This window comes from Zeugodacus cucurbitae, chromosome 4, assembly GCF_028554725.1.
Source record: "Zeugodacus cucurbitae isolate PBARC_wt_2022May chromosome 4, idZeuCucr1.2, whole genome shotgun sequence".
Taxonomy (NCBI): Eukaryota; Metazoa; Arthropoda; class Insecta; order Diptera; family Tephritidae; genus Zeugodacus; species Zeugodacus cucurbitae.
Window position 1 is genome coordinate 28,670,660 of NC_071669.1, and position 7,154 is coordinate 28,677,813.

At 33.4% G+C, this 7,154-nt stretch overlaps 2 long non-coding RNA genes across 2 annotated transcripts; both read right to left on the minus strand.

The window, feature by feature from the left end:
• Positions 1-536: 536 nt before the first annotated feature.
• LOC114804822 (uncharacterized) lies at positions 537-2,909 on the minus strand. Its single transcript, XR_008470795.1, has 4 exons — positions 2,229-2,909; positions 1,779-2,167; positions 1,625-1,717; positions 537-1,512 (listed from the first exon to the last, which is right to left on the minus strand). It is a non-coding gene; the product is annotated as an uncharacterized LOC114804822 (long non-coding RNA).
• Positions 2,910-2,945: 36 nt separating this feature from the next.
• On the minus strand, positions 2,946-5,360 carry LOC114804829 (uncharacterized). Its single transcript, XR_008470796.1, has 3 exons — positions 3,919-5,360; positions 3,375-3,855; positions 2,946-3,317 (listed from the first exon to the last, which is right to left on the minus strand). It is a non-coding gene; the product is annotated as an uncharacterized LOC114804829 (long non-coding RNA).
• Positions 5,361-7,154: the final 1,794 nt, after the last annotated feature.

Below are 7,154 nucleotides of genomic sequence, written 5' to 3' on the forward strand. Positions count from 1 at the left end.
TGTTACCATCTTGCAACTTAAATTTTGACGATAGTTTGCGTTTTATATTTGTAATCTCTTCTTCAGTAGGACATGGTAATATTAAGTCATCAACATAAACTGCTTTGTAGCTATACACTTTGCGTCGCTCTTTGACATACAAACATGGCTCACTTGTGCAGGAATTGAAACCCAAACTCTTCAATGATGTATCGAGTGTATTATTCCACTCTCTACTTGACTGTTTAAGGCCATAAATAGCTTTGTGTAATTTTATCACTTTGTTCGGATTTTTACAGCCCTATTCTGTTCACTTGACAAAATAACAAAAAAGTTTAAAATTTTTTCAGATTTTTATCAAGTAAGAACTTTTTTGGTATTCTGTGACAATTTTGATAAAATAAAAAGCTTCAGTACGCATAGCTTTTCCTCACACGTGTGGGAAACAAAATAATGTAAACAGAAACAGCTGATTCTGTCCAATTATATTCGAATTGAATTGAAAAATTGATTTGAATTATTTTTTAACGTAAGTTTTCAAATACATTTCAATATTTGTTGCAAAATAGTTAATAATTTAACTTTAATTTCACACTAAAAGGCCGTTATTTGGATGAGTGTTTGTTTTAACCGAGCCTTCTTCAGTGTGGCTTCGTTGATAAGTTTGGTTCATGATTGACCAAAGAGTTATCAGCCTATCTATCTGATTCTGATGTCGAGATATCGACGGAAGCCTTTCAGACCTGATGCAAAGTATTTGGTTTGGTTTCACAACTCCATTAACTCTATATAAGTAGATGACAGGGTTAACCCAAATGGCAGAGCCTATATATTTACTTTTCCATCCCAGATCCTCCATAGTCTTTTGCTCCCCCGCAAAGCCGTAGAATACTTCATAATATAATACATATACATATGTCCTTTATAATATATTTAAAACTGTTTGGAATGCAATTTTGATTTAGTTGGTTGTTATGTTTAGCTTCAGAAAAGTCCCTTGGGGACTACGAAATCTAAACTTTGTTCTTTGTTGGCAAAAATTTGCTAAGCTGTAATCGCATGCAATATATAGAAAACAATTTCGTCAATGTTACCCTCATTATCCTCATTTTTTTATACAAAAAACGGAAAAATAAACTTCTTAATATATTATAAAAACATGTTCATATTTTTCCTCTTTGTATAAAACTAACGACAATAGTAAAATATTTCCATTGCAACAAATTCACTTTCACAACTATCCACAGCGAGATATTTTATTTGTCAAGAGTATTTTACTTCTTAACAACATATAATGAAAAGAGCTTTTTATTTTAGACACAGAATACGACGTTTTGAATAGTTGAACAATTTTTGCTATCTGACAAAGGCTGGAGGAAGAGTGGCAAATGTCAAATACCCCGAGCGGCCTGGAAGTGTAAGCTGCGCACATTATGTGAGGACTCTTTTGGTTTCTTTAGGAGTTTTTGTAAGATCTGTTCTTTCAGTAATTTCACTAGTACTAGATTCATCCAATTTCCGGGAGGAGGATTTCTATAAAATATAAAGTAAAATTTGAATTTTTACAACATTAAAGTTGGTAATAATGACATTATGTTTCAGGAATTCTAAATATAGCACGGGCAACGTTCTAGTCATAACATACATGCTCTTGCTGTAGTATTCCCATTGAACTAATTTCGATACAACAACGTTATGATTGCTCAATAGAAGGTAAAAATGAATCAAAAAAGTCCTCCTAATTGAACATACAAGAAGTTTTTAAATTTCTATGATCACAAACATTCACTTAAATTTACCCATTAATTTCTGAGTGTTAGCTGCTAATGGCACGGCCAATTGAGGGGCCGGTAATTCTAAAAATACTGCAACTGCTTAGCCCTCTAGCACATTGGCAAAACGTTTACACACGTCGCGATGATAAACTGTTACAAAAGCACCTAAACCATGTCGTTTCAGTTCTTCCCGGGCTTGTGTTGAGCAAAAGGTTTAATTGCACGTAAAAAAGTGACATTAAACCTAATATCTGGTGTGTAAATGATTTGTGTTCGATGTAGCAGCGTTTGCATCCATAGTTCTGGATTTGCTTGCAGCACATATTCCATCGATTCGAACGTTCTACGCTGCTACCATAAGTGACACCACTTAGTTTGCGTACCTTTAACGCGTCGTATGAGGTTTGAAATATCTGTATGGACAATTTTAGAATTTAAGGCAAGATAATATTATTATATTCAACAATTATTTACGTATTCAATGGTTTCGCCCTTCATATTGACCATTGTTGGCGTAGCTTCTATTGTGTGCTTCGAATTGACAATGCGATGAAGTATTGTTGTATCATCCTCTTCAATTCCATATTTTGGCTTTAGAAAACTTTTATTTTACGTTTTTAAAATGCGTGCTTCAATAATTTAAACTTTAATTAGGCTGCAGATCACTGATTTAAATAAAACACGCAAAATAATACTTCACAAGCAGCCATGATATACATATGTAGCTCAAAACAAAACTTGTTTAAACACGAGAACTTTGGTTGTTTCTTTCTATCATTCAGGGTGCTGTACGAAAGAAGAGTTGAGGTAAATGTTTATGCACATTTCGCCCTTTGTTGCATATGTGTGTATGTAGTGGTGTTATTAAAATTTCTTTGAATGTGTTGGAGTTTCAGTACCCATGACTTGCTGGGCAGGTACCGGCGAATTCTTGGGTGAAAAGCCAGGGAGCAGTACTAACACTTTCAATGAAAGTTTCTATGCGATTCTTAAGGGCGAATTGACAAAAGTACCCGAAACTCTTGTGTACGTGTGAACGTTCATCCTTTTCTTGCACATTACATTCATCATTTAGCACATTATATATACTTCTTGCACAATTCGGGGAATTATCTTGGTACAATCACGGACGAGAGACCCAGAACTGCGAACGAAAACTCCACGTGCACTTTCAGTACTGAGACCCACAAAAGACCTGAAACTATACCTGCTATTTTCAGTTAGTTGTACCAAAACCCGAAATGAGAATTCAATAACAAAATTATTAATTATATTACATATTTATTGAAAATGTAATGCCGTTTAGGTGTTTATTATTATATTTACTTCATACATGTATTATCGTACTACACCATATACATATGTATAACGTATTGAACAATTTTTGCTATCGGACAAAGGCCGGAGGAAGAGTGGCAAATGTCAAATAGCCCGTGCGGCCTGGAAGTGTAAGCTGCGCACATTATGTGAGGTCCTTTTGGTTTCTTTAGGAGTTTTTGTAAAATCTGTTCTTTCATTAATTTTACTAGTACTAGATTCATCCAATTTCTGGGAGGAGGGTTTCTATAAAATATGAAGTAAAATTTGAATTTTTACAACATAAAAGTTGGTAATAATTACCTTATGTTTCAAGAATTCTAAATCTAGCACGGGCAACGTTCTAATCTTAACATCTATGCTCTTGTTGTAGTATTTCCATTGAACTAATTTCGGTGAAACCATGTCATTGTAAAGCGATACAACAACGTTATGATTCCTCAATATAAGGTGAAAATGAATCAAAAAAGTCCTTCTAATTGAACATACAAGAATATTTAAATGTCTATGATCATTGATCACAAACATTCACTTAAATTTACCCTTTAATTCCTGTGTTTTAGCTTGTGTTGACCAAAAGGTTTAATTGCACGTCAAAAAAAAGTGGCTGTAAACCTAATATCTGGTGTGTAAATGATTTGTGTTTGATGTAGCAGCGTTTGCATCCATAGTTCTGGATTTGCTTGCAGCACATATTCCATCGCTTCGAAAGTTCTACGCTCCTACCATAAGTGACACCAATTAGGTTGCGTACCTTTAACGCGCCGTACGACGTTTGAAATATCTGTATAGAAAATGTATTACAATTTAAGTCAAGATAATATAATTATATTCAACAATTATTTACATATTCCATGGTTTCGCCCTTGTTGGTGACCATTGTTGGCCTAGGTTTCTATTGCGTGCTTCGAATTGACATATTTTGGCTTTAGAAAACTTTTATTTTACGTTTTACTTCTTTAAAAATGTGTGGTTGTAGTGGTGTTATTAAAATTTCTTTGAATGTGTTGGAGTTTCAGTACCCATGACTTGCTGGGCATGATGTAGCTTCCGTCATATTTTTTTAATAGATTCGTATAAGTACGAATACTAGTACAATACTATGTTTACATTCATCAGCTGATACAAATAAATTCAAGCAAAATGTAATTATGAATTACAGGCAGGAAAATTGATCCTGACTTAGTTATAACTTCAAGCAGTCTTAAAATATTATTGGCCAATATAATTATTACATATTACATATTATTACGTACATATTACATATTTTTCACATCATTTTTTCAAATTTTGTTTTTTGATTTCAACTAATTTTGAATTTAATTTAATTTCTGTATGTCAAAATGTCAGAAAACATATGATAGTGGCAGAAGAGCTTAAAGCTTTCGGTGTGTTCAATGCAATCCATTGTAGTACATTTCACAACACCACAAAATTTCAATAGTTTCTAGAACTCTATTGTAGTACGGAACACCATTTGCTTTCAAACAGAATTCAGAAAACCGGTGATACACATATGGTTTCTGAAGCATACTACGATGTATACTACATGTCTGTCTCAGGTATTAGAAACTACGCGCAGAATACCGGCATAAACGTCGGCAATTTGTCACGAGTCTCGATAGCTATCATCTGCTAATTTATCTTCCAATTCGACAAACGAATTTAGATAACACTAGATGCTTTTATTTGCAGACATACTGCATCCAAGCAACTTCTTATTGTAATGGCCGACAAGGCATATGGAAATACTGGAAATTTCAATTCATTTTTTTTAATTTTTATTTAGCGAACGACGAACTATTTTTTCTTTATCACTTTCACACGCGATAAGGGCCCATAACCCTTGTTTGCAGAATTTATAAATTACTTACTCGAATGGACCGACAGAATAAATAAAGCAACGTGGTTTCAGTGGTTTTATCAGGAGTGTCTTGAGAATTCATATTCAAATATAACTATATGTACATACATATGTATATAGTGTATTCAAATAATATAGCTGTCTTATTCAAGTTATTGTTTAGGACATTAGGATTTACACATTTTTAGGTAAGTGGACGTTGTCACAGCTCAACATCCGTCTGTGCGGACTTACCTCTTACTTAAACCTTGATATTATGAGAAGGTTGGTTTTCTTGATGGCCAAAATCGGACTTATGCGTTAGTTAAGCAAAAAGGGATATAAGCTACAATTTAAACTATAAGATTCGGAACACATTATCTATACCTATATATATCTATAGCTAACCAGAATTGAATTTAACATACAAATACCTTATCCACAGCAATGCGTGGCCGGCCACTAGTATATATATAGATAGATATTACATATAGCATGTATGCTAAATTATATTCTGGTTAACTATTTGATAAAGTGAAATTAATTTCATAATTTAAATTGTATCTTTGTTATATTTCTTTTGTTTAATTACTATTATTTAGTTGTTGCAGAAGTCCGATTTTGGCCATCAAGAATACCAACCTCCTCATAGTACAATGTTTAAGTTTGAGCTAAGTTATAATAGGATATCCAGGTCAAATTATCGCTAGACCAAATGACCGATCGGAGCTGTGACCACGAACATTTACTTAAAAATGTGGAAATCCAAATGTCCTTCCGAGCTGTGAATATCTTTTGCAAAAGTCTTATTTTTTTCTTAATTCCTTTTTAATTTTTTGCAATTGTCTGGTTTTACCTATCTACAATACAATATCATATTGCTAATTATAACGTGTACGAAGTTTTATTAAAATATCTAGATTGCAATTCAAATTATCGCTTGACCGAATGACCGTATGGGCAGGCGGATGGATATTGTTATTAAAATTTTAAATTTAAACTATCCCATCTTTTAAGTTTGACCACACAGCAGACGTGTGCAAAATTTCATTAAAATCGGTTAAGGCGCCAATCCCGCACAAACAAAGTGACAAATTTTTATATACAGAGGTAGTGAAAATTATTTATACACCGAACTTTTTTTTTAAAGTTTCTCACAAAAAGCTTCTGCTTGTTGTTGTTGTTGTCGCAGGGTAACAAAATGCCATCTTGTTGTAAACCTTGATCTATTCCTGAGCGAATGAAGTCACATTTGGCTATAATAGCTAGAAATATTAAACTCTATTATCCTGTTATTTTTTAATGATAATTTTTTTTTTAATTTTAATGTTCAGTATATGTTCCTATTCTAAGGTGATAAATTCATAATTATGGTCCGAATTGATTCAACTCAATTGTGCGCTAAGTTAACAGTTAATTTAGAATAAATATCGGTAATGTCGACGTTTTCGGTTATTATATCAATTGTCCTCTTATATTTAACGAAACCCCAAATATTTTCAAAACAGTTTTGGTCAGGGCTGTGCGGAGGTCAACTTGATTTGCTTCATTTAAAACTTTTGTAGGTAAAGATCCTTCATAAAATGGAGCATTGTCCTGTTGTAAAATGTAGTCAATAGTTGGAAAAGGTCGACAACCACTTCAATGGCATGGTCATGTGAATTCTGATATATCCGGATGATTTAGGGTCCCTAAATTAGTACCAAATCTCCAAAACTTAAGTAAGGAAAACTTCCCCCAAAAAATCATAATGTCACTTCCGACTCTATTTAGCGTCTAAACTGCATTATTCTTCCTCTAACGTGGTAAAGGCATAAAGCGTTTGCTAAACAAGTCCTGGAACCAAAATTCAGCATTATCTGCCCCGACAAGTTCCAGGATCTAATTTAAGGCGAATGACTGGCATTTCGCTTTTTTATTTTCGGAAATATTGACCAATTTTTGCCAAACATCGGGCATTTTTGTTAACTTTTTTAATGTCCTGAGCAGTGCAGCATCATTGACTGTTGGTGAAATATGCTGATTCGATGCTGCTGCAATATTAACAGTACAAATTGTGAAATTTTGTATGACAGTTCCTACTAATCTTCTGCATTCTCTTTGAGTTATCACAGGTTTCCGCCCAGTTATCTTTAAATTGCCCATGCAATATATCGTGTACTTTTTTTTAATAACATTATAAACAGTATTCCATTAACCCAGTCTTAAACTTAGTAACAGTCTCCGATCTAGTTATAATC